Genomic DNA, 17009 nt, shown 5'->3' on the forward strand with positions numbered 1-17009 from the left:
CAATTGGAGCTTTGCACGCAACTACGCTCATTGTGGCCAAGACCACCACAACAAGAGCATGTAAAGATACACTTTTCCTGAAAGCCTAAAAGCGATCCTCAGTTCTAATACGGAGTTGTTTAGGATGTACAGGTGGTCGGCGTATTGCAGGTGGATTCAATTGACCACTAGCATATTTGATTGCATCCACAATTGGAGTTGTGATGCCATTATAGGTGTCACGAGAGGCCTTAATAGTATATGCCTTATGCACATATGATTGAATGGACTCTCTCTTGAAAAGAATAGCAGTCGACATGAGCACATGGAATTTCAAATGCCTGCCACTTGTTACATGAGCACGACCTTGTACGTACATCAACCACACATGCTTGCTTACTTGTCAAGATCTCAAAAACCATATCACTAGAGGGCAAGATTTAGTATTGCCGAGAAATATTTTCCACCCACACAAATTCCTCTCTACATTTGCAACTAATGTAAATTGCGCTCAATCTCCCAAAGACTCACATGCCTTCTTACCCTCTGATCCACGTGCATAGAACCAAGCTATTGGTTGACAATGAATGATGTCAAGCATAGATATGATAGGCTTATCTCTATCCTCAAGCAACCATGCATTCAATGACTCTGCAATGTTAAATGTAAGGTGCAATCGTTGCCAAATGAGATGGAGGTGAAGTGGAAAATAAGTAGTCAGTCGCACCAGGACTTATGGATTTCATCCCTTGGATAGCCTCATCATAGTCGATAATAATGTAAGCATAAGTTGCTATCCAAAACAATTGACACTATAAGAGGAGTTGTCTATAATCGATAATATTGCCAAGGAAAAACAAAGGAAAAAGGAGAGAGAAAAATTTGCGGGGGCGGCAATAACCGCGGCTATGTATGTGGTAGTGGTTTCTCAGTAATCAGCGCGGTAATAGTCGCGACAATATACCCGCAGGTATTACTGCGTCAATTGCCGCATTTATTACCGCGCTTATTGCCGTTACATGCTAATTCAAAAATAAAGGTGCTCATTTGGGCCACCCAATTTTGGGTGGCCCAAATGAGCACCTTTATTTTTTACCTGCATAAAACAATGAAACATCAATTGTTTTTTGGAAGAGTATAAAAAAATACCAAAGAACTGAAATTGAATCTACTTTACCTTGACAATTAAAAATGTAGAAGATCAACTATTTAAAAAAGTTACAATAAAAAGTAATTAGTTGTATATACATTGTGCCACATTGGGACTTTACGAAAGTTTTGACAAAATATTTTTCTATCTAATCCTCCTCTATCTCGTCGTCGTCCAGAGGCACATATGTTGGATCACTTTGACTCTACATAAACCCAAAACCAAATTAAACAATTATCAACAGCTCAAAACAATTGATACAAAATTACTTGTTTAAACTTACCGCTTGTAGTGGTCCGACCGCTGTGTCGAATTGCTCGCGAGAGATGTGGTTGTTTTCGAACAACCATCGCCAAGTATCAAATTTTGTATGTCGCTCCCAATGCTTGACCATCTCTCTGGTTGGTTGACAAAGAGTGATATTTTCCTAAGTTAGCAATAACAATATCAAATCATCAACTACAATCTTTATAATCACCGATCGATGTTATAACTCAATTAATCTTACATATTTATCCTTCCAAGCTCCCTTGCCTCCTGAGCCATAGTGCGTGGGAGTTTGTTTTGCACGAGCCTCGTGTTGCTGTTTGTATGATGAGCCTGTCTCGCAGCTTGATCGCTCTTCTCTTGAATTGCCCACTCCCACTCCGCGTCTGCCATGTTGCCACCGCGGTAACTCCTGTCTGGATCTCTGACCTAGTTGACTGCTACGCGCCGCGCACTAGACTGCTTGTTTTTTATAAATGTCTTTATGTAGCCCTCCAACCATTGTTGTGAAAAACGTTGATCGAGGGCGTTTGGAAATCTAGCTAATAGAGCGTCCTCAATGTACCATGCATGATCGGGCAATTGGTCTCTAAAATTTATAAAGCAGTTCTTATACGTTGAATGTATAAGAATTTGTAGATGGCGTCGAAATGCCCTGCCCTATGCTGTGCCAAAATCCACCTCTCCACCATATTTAACCCTGTAGTAGCGCCATGCGTGTCTGGCATGGGTGTGTCAGTATCCTCGTCCTCTACGTCAGGGGAGGCACGCTCTAAAAGTGGGGACTCCGTTCCCCCGCCACTACCAAAATATGCGAAACCACAAGATCATCCGCCGCTTAGTCTCTCACGGCGCTCGTTGCCCTGAGACAAGTGTCGACGCGCGCTACCAGAGGAAGTCCGTCGACAATGTTCTGGCGAAGCAGAACTAGAATCGAGTTGCGTAGGACCCTATGATGCCATGGGAGTAGGACCCTGCGATGCAAGGGGAGTAGGACCCTTCGATGGAATAGGAGTAGGACGATAGGAAGGGAGAGTAGAGGGAGGTGCCATCGGTGCGAGGCTCTATAGGTAAGGAGTCCCTCCCTGACTCCCCCATGATGTAGTCTGCGGAGAAATACCGTAGGTCGCAAGCTGCTGCGAAGTGAAGCGGCCAAACAAATCCCTCCGTCGAACGGAGGTACTGCTCTCATAAAGAGATAGCCTGTTGTAAGTCAGGATCTACGACCGGTGGAGGAACCTGAGAAGGGTATGTGTAGGATGGCCATGCCTGCAAATAACAAAAAAACCTATGACACTCATGGTTTAGGATTAACTATGTAGAAACATTCTTTATTTCTTTGCATGTTCTCACCGACTCAAGACTCGGGTCCACTGGAGGCGATGTCCACCCGCGTGGAAGCCCACCTGAGATGTGAACCAACCAAAAGAAGAGCCAGTTGGCTGCTCCTCACCAGTTGGTCTCTTGTCTGACATCTACATTACAAAGAACAATATAAGATTAAGCTTTCCACCCTACTCACTCATCTATAAATATGTACACAAGTATATTAGCACACAAACACGTAGATACATATACATATTAGTAGACCTAAGTAGAGGCTAGTAGTGCCAAAGGTCAACTGCACCTCTTTAGATATCATTGCAGTCTCAACCGTGGTAAAACCAAAGGTACATTGCGGTAATCCATGCATGAGTGGATCAATGACCGTAACGCCATGATTAAAAAAGGTCTATACCCAAGAGGAAGCGTTTAACCTTCGGGTGCTATGCTCCCGTACTTAGTGCCTACATATATGCATAAACAAATATATATGTACACACATATATATGTTATGGTTGTAAGTGTAGCCAACGTTTTGTGTTGGCTGCACCTAGATGCAACGTGTAAGTGATCAATTGATCGTAACATTACAATTCTCTCCCAGAGGACATATATATTAGCACACAAACACGTAGATACATATACATACTAGTAGATCTAAATAGAGGCTAGTAGTGCCAAAGGTCAACTGTACCTCTTTAGATATCATCACAGTCTCAACCGTGGTAAAACCAAAGGTACATTGCGGTAATCCATGCATGAGTGGATCAATGACCGCAACACCACGATTAAAAAAGGACTATACCCAAGAGGAAGCGTCTAACCTTCGGGTGCTATGCTCACGTACTTAGTGCCTACATACATGCATAGACAAATATATATGTACACACATATATGTTATGGTTGTAAATGTAGCCATCGTTTTGTGTTGGTTGCACCTAGATTCAACGTTTAAGTGATCAATTGATTGTAACATTACAATTCTAATGAAATGCAATAAGTAATTCCATTTCTATCACTGAGTATCTCTCTCTCTCTCGATCCCTCTCACTCTCCCCTTCTCGGTCATGCAGTTCAACTACAAAGCGGAAGCTCCATCCCAGAGTCATGCTTGCGCCTCCATGTAAAGCAAGCACTTCGTTCAACAAAGCGTCCTCGCCTTGAAGGTAATCTTGGTGTTGGTTCCTCATGTATCCCTTTGGAGCCCAATTTTCCTCTCTCCCTATCTCTGTCTCTTTCCCTATCTCTCTCTATTCCTCTCTTTCCCTCTCTCTATTTACTCTCTCTCTCTATCTACTCTCTCTCTTTCCCTAGATATCTATCTGTCTCTCCCTATCTCTCCCTCTTTCTCTCTATCTCTCCCTCTTTCCCTCTCTCTCTCTCTCTCTCTCTCTCTCTCTCTCTCTCACCCTATATATCTATCTCTCCCTCTTTCTCTCTATCTCTCCTTCTCTCTATCTCTCCCTCTTTCCCTCTCTGTTTCTCTCTCTCTCTTTCTCTCCCTCTATCTCTCTCTCTTTCTTTCTCCCTCATCCTCTCTATCTCTCCCTCTTTCTCTCTATCTCTCCCTCTATCCTATCTCTAACTCTCTCCTTCTCTCTCTCTTCTCTCTCTCTCTCTCCCTCTATCCTATCTCTAACTCTCTCCTTCTCTCTCTCTCTCTCTCTCTCTCTCTCTCTCTCTCTTTCCCCCCCCCTCTCTCTCTCTCTCTCTCTCTCTCTCTCTCTCTCTCTCTCTCTCTCTCTCTCTCTCTCTCTTTCAACTACCACTTAGTGTATCCTTGTGTGTTTTCTTGCAGATTTGTGAGCTCCAAGGAAATCGAAATACATGCTATCCCTGCTACTCAAACACTTGCAATAGAAACTGTGTATGCCATTGAAGATGCATTTGCTCGATCGGTCCTTCTTAGTCAAATTCACCTCTTGGTTCACATGGTGGAGAAGATAGCTATATGTGGAGTAGTGCACACACGATGGATGTTCTTCTTAGAGAGGTTTTTTAAGACTCTCAAAGATTTTGTGCAGCTACGGTCTCAACTAGAGGCATGTATGGCCGAAGGGTGGATCGTTCAAGAGGCATTTGTTTACATATCAGATTATTTGGCACAAGTTGATCCTTCAATGCCTTGCATGTGGTCAGACGAGGAAGATGCAAGGATGACTTCACACTTGCCAAGTGGAAAGGGGAAACTACTTAACATGGATATGAATCTATCCCGAGTGGTCAAAAACTTTTGCATTCCCAATGCAAAGATTATGACCAAGTGGGTGGACTTGTGGACATTGGCAAAGGCAAGGCGTTTGCAAGAGAGGGAACCATGGAGACAAGCACATGGAGGAAGGAGGGCACCCCCAGTGTCTAGACACCTTGCATGTTTCCCAGATCTCATTACTCATAGTGGATTCATGAGAGAATGACCGAGGCAAAAGCACGCAGAGAAGACATCACCTGCAAAGAATGTGAGTATGCACGAGGCTGCGTACCAAGGGTAGAGTACTCATATACCTAAACCATATTGTAACGCTATTTCTTGAAATTATATTTAATATGTATTTGATATTATTCTATTTTGTAGTGCCTTTCCTTTAACTCTATGTGGTCAAAGGGTCGTCACTTTCATACGCGCCACATTGACGAGCGTAGAACCACCATGGATTGTGCCATCATGGGCAACTTTGACACAGATGGTGATGAAGCCAGGTACTACGGAACTATTGAAAAAATACTAAAGGTTAATTTTAGAACCTTTCACACCTTCATCTTCGAGTGTAAGTGGTTTGCAAATGTGTCTAGACGACATGAGAATGGCCTCTACATGGTGGACTCTAGTGTGCATCCCACAGGGAGGTATGACAATTTAGTTTTACCGCGCAATTGTGAGCAGGTGAGTGACATGTACCTTTTTTATTCTTATTAGCTTGTAGTGTTAGTTATACCAATGTTACTCACTTTGAGCTTCTATTTTATAGGTCATCTATATTCCAGCAATCCACCAACCAAAACTTTGGTTCGTAGTTCCCGTAACACCTCGGGGGAGAACCATTTTTTTCACTAATGAAGTGGAGACTATCTTCGACCCTCTTCCACCTCCGACTTTCAATGAGGTGGAAACAGAGGAGAGGGAGGATGATGAATCAAGTCCGGTGGCAGCAAGTCTTAGCGAGGATAATTGTCATGATGATGAAGATGATGAGATGGAGGATGACGAACTCGAAGATGATGAAGGCAATGCATCCACAAACGACAATTCCGTTTCTCTCTTTATTGATTTAGGAGCCATGGGCTTAGAATTGGATAATGCTTCATGTAGAGATCTTTTGGAAGATGATTCATAAACATTTTGCAATTATGAAGATTTTTGGTCGTGTAATCCATTCATCTCTCTCTCCCTCCTCTTCCTCTCTTTAGATTTGAGAATATGCTCAATTATGTTAATCAATTCACAATGATTACTTTAGTTGTAACCAAGTGTAATCTTATATCCCCCGCCTCCTTCCCCCCTCCCCCCCCCCCCCTCTCTCTCTCTCTCTCTCTCTCTCTCTCTCTCTCTCTCTCTCTCTCTCTCTCTCTCTCTCTCTTCTTTTTTAAATTTGAAAATTATATACAATATTCTTTAATTTTTATTGAGAGGAGGGAAACACCAAAATTTAAAGGGGTGGGGGGGGGGGGGGGGGAAGGGGTTAAGCCAGGATTTGAAAGTATAGGCGCTAAATTTGGTTGTCGGATATAACAACGGTAATACGCATGATAATAACAACGATAATAACCGTGGTAATAACAGCGGAAACAATCGAGGTAATATTTTAAACACAACCCCCCCGCCGCCGCCCTCCTCTCTTTTATTTCTCTACTTGAATTTGCACCTGCCGCCGTCGCCCTCCTCTCTCTTATTTCTCTACTTGAATTTGCACCTGCCGTCGTCACCCTCCTCTCTCTTATTTCTCTACTTGAATTTGCACCTTCTCTCTACAAAACGCGGTAAAACAGCGCGGTAAACACTTTGAGATTTTCATAGTGTGAATGAATTTCCTATTGTTGCCTTTTTTCTTGAGATTTGTATCCAATGATGCATACAATATGCATGCTCACACCTTGGAAAGACAAGCTCATCAATAGCTGGGAGAAGAACTTTCTGCTTGTCTGATACAAATGTGACTCCATTGACAGTCATCATACATTCACATACATTTTGCAGATACCACACGCAAATTATTGTCTTCATTTTCCGCATCCACTACACCCTCACTACACCAAATGCTATTGGAAACAAAGCTCCCACAACATCAATCCATCTGGCCGCCGTCAACAAAGCACCATGATATTTGCTTGTCAAAAATATGCCATCTAACCCAATAAAGTCACGACAATGGGAAAAGCCAATGATGCATGCTCAAATGCAAGAAACACAAGAAAAAAACGACCTACAATAATTTGTTGCAAATGGGCCACACTGCCAGGATTACTAGCCACAAGCTTGTCACAGTAAGATTGAAGCTTTCCATAGGGTTTTGCATGATCACCATGAATATAATCCAAAGCAAGTTGCTTCGCCCTCCAAGCAATCTTGTACAAAATTTACACTCCCACCTCTTGATGCAAATCAACCATCAACTCCTTCGGCCTATACATTGGATGATTTTGAAGTTTCTCAACATATCTTGATGCAACCCATTTAACAGTGACCTCCTTTTTTCGAAGCTATGAAGCACCACCACAAAGCGTGCTCATCATGCATTGCCTTGACCACACACCCAGGTCCACCAAAGACCAAAGACACATGCAAGGGCCACATATAGCCATGTGTCTTGCATACAATGGTGTACATGGACGAATCTCACTTGGCAAGCCTAAGATTCACATGAAACTTGATTGCTCGTTCTCGAACCATTGAACGAAGCGCGCGCACACACACACACACACACACACACACACACACACACACATATATATATATATATATGTATGTATGTATGTGTGTATATGTATATATATGTGTATATATATACATATACACACATACATACACACACACATACATACATACATACATACATATATATATATATATATATATATATATAGATAGATAGATAGGGGTGCATTACTCTCAGCCACAATTTCCCTCGCGTATCTTATCTACCCATGAATGTCTCCTACCACACTTGCATACATACTACAAGACGTCGTGCAGAAATCGATGCAGGTACCGACGAAATGAAGTTACTTTTAAAACTAAAAAGCGTTGAAATAGGCCTCGGAAGAGACGCCGGTATCGTAGAGTCATTATGACCATCGGTATAGCTTACGTCAAAATAAACCTTCAAATACGCATCGGAATACACAACATAATACGCACCGGTATTTGTATAGTGTATTCCGACGCTCATACTGTTGCCCCTACCGACGATGATACCGTCACCTGTACCGATGACCAAACGTGCAAATGTTTTTTGGGCAGAGAGGGCTGTGAACTAATGCTGCATGTACTGCAACAAAAGAAAACAACCCTCTCTGCCCAAAGGAAGAATGCACAAGCAACCGCACTCCACCTACATGCTGACGCTAGAGAGCGAGTGTATGGCAATTAGCAAAATTGTAAGAATAACATAACTTGTTAACATAATTAAAACATGAGTTGAAAATTGTAAAACCATAAACATAACCTGTTTGCCATACTATAACCATTACCATAACTTGCTTGTCATACCATAACCATAACAGCCATACCATCATTGTACAACCATAACCATAACCATCACATGATTGCTATACCATCATAGCAAAGCCATAACCATCACCTGATTGCCATACCATCATTGCACAACCATAACCATAACCATAACCATCAGATGATTGTCATACCTCATAGCAAAACCCTAATCTTAAGTTGATTGTCAAACCTTAACCCTAACATATGTGCCATGCCATAAACATAACCATAAACCATAAACATAAGCACTACAAAACTGTATATATGCAAACAATCACCGAGTGAGAAGACCCTCATGGTAATGCCTCCCAATCGACGTCCTCTCCCTCCTCCTGCAGCTTGGTCACAAGGGCCACAAGTCCATGCTTGTACCCATACTTCTCCTCTTGGCGTCTCGAAAGGCGCTTCACGGCAACTTCCTGCAAAATTATGGTTTAATCATTAGAAAAATCTTCAAATAACATATATATTATCAATAATTTAAAGTATACATATAATACTTACAAACTCATGTCGAAGCGTATCGTAGCCTCCACTCCCAAGATGTGACGCTCCAGCAAACTCCAAGCGTGCTCTGGTTGCATCTCTTTGCTGCTGAAATCTATCAGGATTGTCTTATGTCTCTCGTGCAATCCCCATCCACTCCTCTGCGTCCAACCATGCCGGCTTGGAATTGTCGTCATTGTACCTGTCTCTCGCCTCTGATCGACGGTGTAACATTGTGTACTTCGCCACGCTCAAAATCCAATTGTTCGAGATTGATCATACCCCTCTGCCGGCCTGTACTCTCTCTGAATGGCGTCGACGATGTAATTCTTTCTCTCAGCATCGAGATTTTCCCAAATCTCCATCACAGACTGGCCAAACTGAATCGTACAGAGCTGACGAATCCTCTATCGCATGGCCTTTTTGACCCTATCTGCCACAACAGCCCCATCCCTGCTCTTGTACACCTTGCTAGGATCATGCTCGTGTGATCACCAAGGTGTACGTGGTGTGCCCATCGGTGAACTATCTACTGAAGAGAGTGGTGGATGCTCTCTCGGTGGTGTGGACGCATCGGTAGAACCGCTACCATAGCAACCACCACCTCCAGAACGACGCCTATGTCTTCTAGAGGATGAACCACCCATCGATGTAGGGGACACACGAGTCCTAGGCGTAGGGGGCACACTAGATTGAGGTGTGGGGCCGCTCGGTGTAGGGACCACACTAGTCCCGGGCGTAGGATCGACCGTAGTAGGTCTAGAGGGACCTGCACCCCAAAGGTGTTATGCCATCGCGATCTGCTCTGGTATGAACTGAGACAAAAACGAGCCCATATGCTCGGGTGACATGCCGACCGGAGTGACAAGAAAACTAAAACTAGGAGAGTATGGCTCATAGTCATCGATCATGTCGCATGCCGGCCGGAGTGACAGGAAAACTAAAACTAGGAGAGTATGGCTCATCGTCATCGCCATGGCTAATCATACATAAACAACACCCACAAAATACGTTAGTTTACGTAAGGAATGCTTAATCAATACAAATAATAAATCAACGAAACTGCTACAAAAATGACAACATCTAAAGTGTACTGTAGACTAATAAAAAGAGCTTTACAAAAGGTTTCCTAGCAAAATTCATTAGTTAATCTCTCATCCTCTATGAGATCTGATGCACCAAAGATGTCTATCTCAACCTGTACTTTTGCATCTTCATCATCAAACTCTACTTCTTCGTCGCTCTCCGCATCAGCTTCACTATTTGACACCTCATCTCTAGGTTCAGACAATTGCTCAATGCTGACATCCACCTCAAAATCTAAACTTAAAGTTGGAGTCGGTCCTGCGCTTTGTTCATGAATCACCTCTTCGAGCTCAACATCCAATCCTTCACACACTTGCTTGCTACGTGGAGCAACTTGAACGACATAGAGCCGACAGGGTTTAGACAGATCATTCTCATCATTTTTTGTCCATGTGGATCGTGTATGAACACAACTTGTTCACAATGCTGCGGAAGTACGAATGTATCCCGCTCAACTGTCCACACCCGCTTAGAGTTTACTTGAATCAATCCACGCTTGTCTTTACACACATTTGCATTAGGGCCGCTGGTAATAACTTTGAACCACTTGAAATCAAAGATAAACATATCAAACTTTCTAAAGCTAATCTTCAAGATGTCTTGGATGTAGCCAAAGTATTCAAGCTGGCTAGTCTCTGTATTCTCATCCCTGGCACTACTCCTACTTTCTTGGACAAAGCTTGCCCTAACACCACTATCGAAAGTGACCCTTTGTTCGTCGATCCGTTGCACTCTGAAGTGCTTCCCATGCGACCACAAAGCTCCATATTTGTGATACTGTAGCCACAAAATTGAAACAGACTAAAAGTTATTAAAGCAAACTAATCTTCATGTGGAGCTCAAAAAGGTAGTTGTGAAATTTACATGCCAATCGCAACCTCTTGACATCTCCTCTTCCTCTTCAGTAATCAACACTCCACTCCTCTTTGCCTCTGAGAGTGTCATATCTAACCACCGCCCAGTTGGAAAGTTAGGCAATTTTTGAAGATGATCTGGAAAAGGAAGGTTTCTAGTTGCACTTGAATTGAAGGCGATTTGTCAAACGTTGTTGCTTTTCCCCTTTGTACCTCTCTAGCCACTTTTGCATGATGTCTGAGTTGAGAAGGCAAAATCTCATAACCTTTTCTCGCATTATGATGTCCATCTTCCTAACGATGCCTTGTCCCTGTGGCTCATCCCCTATCACCTTGACGTTGACCTCAGTAGTCCACATTCGGGGCATCTCTGGATCAATTGAGACAAAAAATTTACTGATGAGGACAAGAGACTCTTGTACAAGCCATCCTTCGGCCATGCTACCCTCGGGGCGAGCCCTTTGACGAAAAAACCCCTTTAAAAGTATTCATAAATCTCTCCAAGAAGAACATCCACCTGCTATGGACCACCCCAACAACTGCAACTTCATCGACCACATGGACAAGTACATGCATTTGGATGGTAAGAATGTTTGTTGGAAATCACTTCTCCACCATGCACACTGCTTCAATAGCATTTAAGCGTGTTGCATCAATGTTGTCTTCTCTTATCTCTTTTGAACTGATTCAGTGTACCAACTCACTGATTCTGTAGATTGTTCTTCTAATGTCATCTGTCAAACAATCCTTTATGGAAATTGGTAAGATGAACTATAAAAATTTGTGCCAATCGTGGGACTTAAGACCACTGAGATTGTCATCTCTCGTAAAAGCCGTTTTCAAACATCGCATGCACCCTGTGGGAGTCTTGAATGAAGATATAGTCTTCTTCACTTGTTGCTCTTTTGCGCGACTCAGAACCCATGGACCTTTTGGTATAGACCACTTTCCATTGGGTTTAATTCGAGGCCACATCTTTGGCATTCAACCCACAGCATGCAGGTCATCTCTTTGGGCCTTGCTCTCCCTTTTTCCAGTGATGGTCTTCCATATGATCTCCCCCACATTCTTGAAGATGTGCATTGGGTCGAGCAAATGATCAATCAGCAGGTCACTCCAATATGGGAGATCATGGAAAATATAAAGTCTTTTCATTCAGGTGGCATCCAATCTCCCCTCTCGAGTCACATGTTTTTCCAATCGCTCGCTTTCAATGGATGCATGTCATGTTTACATATGTTTGGTCCACATAGCTCATGTCCTTCAGGCAAAAATCTACCATGCTCCTCGTAAACTCTTTGCTCAAATGCTCACAGCAGCGGAAGCCAAGTCGCGGACCACATTTTGGACATGCATGATTGCCCGAGTAACTCAAGCCTGAAACATCACATATTAATATTTAAAAGCATTGACATAGCCATGAATCACATGTGTGTGAGGGTTTTAAAGACGCTTACCTGAGCACTCACCGAAGCTTGGCCAATCGTGCATGGTCCACATGAGAATGCCTTGCACATGTACATTTGGTCGTCCGATTGGTTGGGACATATCAACCACATCGATTCCTGTCCACAAGATTTGGAGCTCTTGTATAAGTGGTGTCAGATAGACGTCCATGTTCTTTGCTTTGTACTTTCCTAGGACGATCAATGACAACAATAGAGGGCCCTTCTTGATAGCGAGCCATGGTGGAAGATTATAATTTACCAGACAAATAGGCCACGTGCTCCATGACGAACTCCGTAATTCGAATGGGTTTACTCCGTCCATTACCAGACCAAAGCGGATACATCGAGGGTCGTTCTTAAATGTAGGCCAACTTTCCTCTATGTGCTTCCATGCACGAGAGTCAGCAGGTACCTGCATAACATCATCTGTCGATCTAGTATTTGAGTGCCATGTCATCAAAGCGGCTATGGACTTGCACCTGAACATGCTCTTTACTCTTGGAATGATAGGAAAGTGTCGAAGGACCTTTGCAGGGATAAATTTTCCTTGTGTGTCCTCCCTGTACTTGTTTGATCCACAATTGGGACACTGTTCCAGGTTTGCATACTCATTGCAAAAAAGTATAGAATCATTAGGACATTCATGTATTATCTGATAATCCAAGCCCAAATTAGTAAGAAGCTTTTTAGCGGCTAGACGGGTAGAGGGCATGTGATTCCCTTCTGGCAAGATTTGCTCATTCAGCAACCTGACGCTACATGAACAAGTCAGCCCTTTGATCACTTTATATGAGCTGTAATTTGCACTTTACCATGCTTAGGATAAATATGTTTACCTGAAAATCTCTGTGTGACTGAGGCATCAGACCAACCGTAGACAGACTGCAAATTAAGCATTGCCAATGCGGTACGAAGAACTGAGATTTTTGCACCAGTGTAGAGCGGCATGCATGCAAGACTTTGCATCATCTCGCCCTCTTCATCGTTGCTATCATGCCGTCGATATGAACGGGATGGATGAGGTTGGTCCACATTACTGCGTTCAATGTTGTCACCTTCTATGTTGGAATTTATGTCAAAGAACACGTCCAACATCTGCTCCATCTCTACTTCTTGAAATGCCGCTTCAGGTATTAGTTGAGAGGACTCAGTCGATGGTTGCTCGTTTGAAAATCGTCTTCTCTGGGATGAAGTTGGAGCAATATCTACTTGCGGACTTTGACCTTCAATCTCTCGACCATGAGATCGATAACGCAGGTCTTGTACTTGCTCTATCGGAAAGAGACCGTGATTGTGTATGTGTTGGTCGCAGATTTTTTGTTTTCAAAAGATCTGATGCTTGCAATGCGCACAAGGACACGCCATCCTATCATCCATACATTATCTACCAATGATGCAACAAATAATTAAAACACTCTAGTTGTTATAACTACACACTACTAAGTACATGACAAGCTTTAACAACCTCACATTCTCTAGCTAAGCCCGATCCCCACACACCTCGGTCTAGAGGTGCACGGAGATTAGGACCACAGGGTAATAATCTCGTCTTTATTGGTCAATGACTATATATTAAAGTTCTTGAAGTCTGTGTGCACTTTTGAAGTCTGATTGCATTTTTTTTACTATTTTCTGCTAGCTCTAACAACCTCACATTCTCTAGCTAGGCAGGCTCGATCCCCGCACACCTCGGTCTAGAGGTGCACGGAGATTAGGACCACAAGGTAATAATCTCGTCTTTATTGGTCAATGACTATATATTAAGGTTCTTGAAGTCTGTGTGCACTTTTGAAGTCCGATTGCGTTTTTTCTACTATTTATTTGACGCTAGCTCTAACCTAACCTATAACATAACCCTAACTTAAATTACTATAACCTAACTTATAACCTAAACCTAACCTATAAGCTAACCTAACCAAAGTCCGTTTGCATTTTTAGAAGTACATGAGTCATCTTCGAAGTCCCATTGCGTTTTTTTTACTATTAATTTGACGCTAGCTCTAACCTAACCTATAATCGTTATGCCTAACCTATAATCTAACTTAACCTAAAACCTATACCTAACCTAATTTAATGTAACCTAACTTATAAACTAAACCTAACCTATAACCTAACCTAACCGAAGTCCGTTTGCGTTTTTGGAAGTACACGAGTCATCTTCGAAGTCCGTTTGTATTTTTTCGACTATTACGCCGTCGATAGCTCTAACCTAACATATAATCTCACCTAACCTATAACCTAAACCTAACCTAACCTAACATAAAAACAATACAATGGTGAGGCATTTAGCAAAACGACAAGCCATACAGCTTGCCCATAATGCAAATGCGATGTGGGAAAGCTCTATGGCTTGCCAATTTGGCAAACGGCTCACCATTGTGTTGTTTTTAGAGTTGCGAAGCGATTTTATGGCCTGAAAATCGCTCGCAGACATATAAACAACACAATGGCGAGCCGTTGGCAATGTGGCAAGCCATAGAGCTTGCCCACAATGCATATGCTTTGTGGGCAAGCTTTATGGCTTGCCATATTGCCAAACGGATCGCCATTGTGTTGTTTTTAGGGGCACAAGGCAATTTTAGCGCTTGAAAATCGCTCGCAAACATGTAGACAACACCATGGCGAGCTGTTTGGCAATACGGAAAGCCATAAAGCTTTCCCACAATGCATATGCATTGTAAGCAAGATCTATGGCTTGCCGTACTGCCAAACGGCTCGCCATGGTGTTATTTTCAGGGCCGCTTAGGTATTTTAGGACTTGAAAACTGCTCGTGGACATATAAACAACACAATGGCGAGCTATTGGCAATACGGAAAGCCATAGAGCTTGCCCACAATGCATATGTGTTGTGGGTAAGCTTTATGGCTTGCCGTATTGACGAACGGATTGCCATTGTGTTGTTTTTAATATGTGCTATGGGTAAGCTCTATGGCTTGCCGTATTGTCGAACGTAACTTAAGCTAATGTAGCTTAACCTAACCTAACCTAACCTAACGTAGATTAACTTAACCTAATCTAACATATAAGATAACCTAATTTAACTTAACATAGCTTGACCTAACCTGACCTAATATAACTTAACCTAACTTAGCTTAACTTAATGTAACCTGACGTATAAGATAACCTAACCTAACCTAACGTATAACCTAACCTAACAACGTAGCTTAACTTAATGTAACCTAACCTAATCTAACTTAACTTATAACCTAAACTTAACCTAAAACATAAACCCCATCAACTGCATAATTTGAAAAACGACATAATTCAATAAAAAATTTCTTCAAAACAAGATGTTTTCATAAACTTTTAAAAAAAAAATTCATAATTTAAAATTAAATTTCACATAATAAACCCTAATTTCTTTTAAAGCATTCAAAGTTTAAAGCATGAAATTTTCTTTCCTTAATATACAAAGTAGTTTAAATAAACTTAATATGCATTTAAAGGTTTGAGCACTCACATTTGTTGGAATTAGGGTTGCAGAGAAACACACACAACTTGGAGAAGACGAAGGAAGCTCAAGGCACACAATAGAGAGTGTGTTACTTAGTGTGCAATGGAAAGATAGATAGCCCTAGAGTGATGGGCGTATATACAATGCTCAGGGGAAAAAACCTCCTAAAGAGGGAAAAAATGCCCCGGCGGTCCTAGTGTGTTCACACACATCACTACCACATGTATATGGTAACAAATCCCCCCTGGAGTGATGCAGTGAACGAGAGCTGGCACATGAGTAAAAGGAAGTGCCATGCCCTGAGGACATGATCAGTCCACAAAGGGGAGTAAGCCCAAAGCTTTGCGGAAAGCTTCAAGCTTCTCACGAGACAATGCCTTTGTGAAAAGATCTGCAAGGTTGTCCTGTGTTGGCACATAAGCCAAGCTGATCTCTCCTGCTGAGAGCCTCTCCCTGACATAGTGGTAATGCACCTCAATGTGCTTTGTGCAAGCATGAAAAACTAGGTTCCTCACAACTGCCAATGCGCTCTGACTGTCAATGTAGATAGTGTTGGCAGTGTCCTGTCCAACACCCAAATCAGCCATAAGGCGTTTGAGCCATACACACTCAACCGTAGCTGTGAAGACTGCCCTGTACTCAGCCTCACAACTCGAAGTGGCCACAGTAGGTTGCTTCTTGCTCAACCATGATATACATGAACTACTAAGCATGAAACAAAAACCACTTGTGGACACTCGCGTGTCAAAACAACCAGCCCAATCTGAGTCCGAAAAAGCATGTAAGTCTGGCGGCAATGATCCCCCCTTGGGATAAAACAAGCCAAGATGTAAAGTGACACTAAGGTAGCGGAAAATTCTCTTAACAGCCTGCCAATGCTTAGACCCTGGGCTATGCATAAATCTGCTGACTTGTGAGACTGCAAACTGAATATCCGGCCTCGTGTTGCATACGTAAATGAGGCAGCCAACAGCAGTTTGGTAAAGAGTGACATCAGCAGGATCGCCAGCATCATGTAGACTCAACTTCAAACCTGTTTCCATGGGAGTGGCAATAGGTTTGCAATCCTTAAGTCCAAACTTACATAGCAATGTCTCTATGTAACTTTTCTGACACAAGGCAATACCACCATCACACTGCTTAAACTGTATGCCCAAATAATGATGCAACAGCCCCAAATCTTTCATCTTGAAAGTAGCATTCAAATCAGCCTTAAATTCAGCAATATGTCTCTCATTTGGTCCAGTGATC

This window comes from Adiantum capillus-veneris, chromosome 15 (assembly GCF_014529385.1).
Source record: "Adiantum capillus-veneris isolate H3 chromosome 15, ASM1452938v2, whole genome shotgun sequence".
Taxonomy (NCBI): domain Eukaryota; kingdom Viridiplantae; phylum Streptophyta; class Polypodiopsida; order Polypodiales; family Pteridaceae; genus Adiantum; species Adiantum capillus-veneris.